Source organism: Microtus ochrogaster, linkage group LG2 (genome assembly GCF_000317375.1).
Source record: "Microtus ochrogaster isolate Prairie Vole_2 linkage group LG2, MicOch1.0, whole genome shotgun sequence".
Classification (NCBI taxonomy): Eukaryota; Metazoa; Chordata; class Mammalia; order Rodentia; family Cricetidae; genus Microtus; species Microtus ochrogaster.
Genome location: NC_022028.1, coordinates 12,656,318 through 12,657,669, shown reverse-complemented (window position 1 = coordinate 12,657,669; position 1,352 = coordinate 12,656,318). Strand labels below are relative to the sequence as shown.

At 40.3% G+C, this 1,352-nt stretch overlaps 1 protein-coding gene across 1 annotated transcript in view; it reads right to left on the bottom strand.

Moving 5' to 3' along the window:
- Lmbrd1 (LMBR1 domain containing 1) overlaps positions 1-1,352 on the bottom strand; it is a 91,905-nt gene that overhangs the window by 42,538 nt on the left and 48,015 nt on the right. The gene's annotated exons all lie outside the window — the stretch shown is intronic.

The window sequence follows — 1,352 nt, the reverse complement described above, 5'->3', positions numbered from 1 at the left end:
GGCTTGGTTTAAATTATTAAATGAAAAAATTTCAAAGTTCTATTTTGAACAACATGAAACATTAGTTAAATATATTTTTCTATGGGCTGGAGAGATAGCTCAGCATTAAGAACACTGGCTGTTCTTGCAGAGGACCTATGTTCAATCCCTAACACCCTCATGGCAGTTCACAATTATCTACGATTTCCGTTCCAGGAGATCTGGTTCCCTCTTCTGGCCTATGCAGGCAGCCAAACACAAGTGGTACACACACATGCAGGCAATACCCCCCCCCACACACAAAATAAAGTTAGTTAGTGAATTACAAACATCTATTTCTCTATATCATAACACTGCTCCTGCAGGAAGCTGTCTTTCAAATGGTCTTAGTGACTTCACTCACTTTCCTCCTAACTCACAAATTAGAAGTCAGGAATCACCTGATCACCCCCCCCCCACACACACACACCCATAGTCTCATTTGAAGGCCATCTGGGTAGCAAACAGCCTTGACAGATACAGGCAGTGTGTTCCTTTGGAAGAAGGGCAGTCATGTTTACTGTCCATATAACTGATTCAGCCTTCCTGAGCTGGAACTCCTATTCTGTAATGCGTCTCACCTCATGTTTCCTTTGATTCTACACACAGTTGCTGGTGGAAATTGAAACCCAGGAAACCTGAACAAGACAACATTTAGTCTATGGAGCGCTGCTAATTGGTTAACAAAGTCTTTTGTCTCTGACTCGGAAGTCTTGCGTACTTCCAGAGAATCCAGAGAAATGCAGCAGACTCCAGCAGGGTGACTCGTAGGCCTTATGGAGTTCTTGACAGTGGCATTACACATCGGTTTCCTCGTGTGTCCATTTGTTTCTCCTGACGAATCTTTCATCTACTGTTTTCATCATTTCCCCGTAAATTACCAAGGACTTCTATAAACAATACCTCGAACTTCACAAACACCTGTGAAACTTCTCCTAGTCCCCTCTAATCTAGAAGATACAGACTCAAGAAGGTTAAGAAACTAACTCAAAATCAGTATATCAGACCAGCCAGAGAACAGTAGCCACAGGTCTAACTCCTGATTGGGTTACAATTTGTGACTTCTCTGCAAAAGACAAATAACTAACAAGCTATAAACATACTCTGTGAGGCAGACAGATAACTACCCACTACTAGCAGATGGCAAATTCCTTATGTATTAAATGCATTTAAATGCATTAAAACATAGAAAACTGAAAACGAATACTAAAACTAAGTACCCAAAGAAGCACCTCAAGATATTAAAGATATATGCATGTTTGTTAGGCTATTTTTAAAAAAATTATCTTTATACATTATTTCTCTCTCTCTCCTCTCTCTCTCTCTCTCTCTCT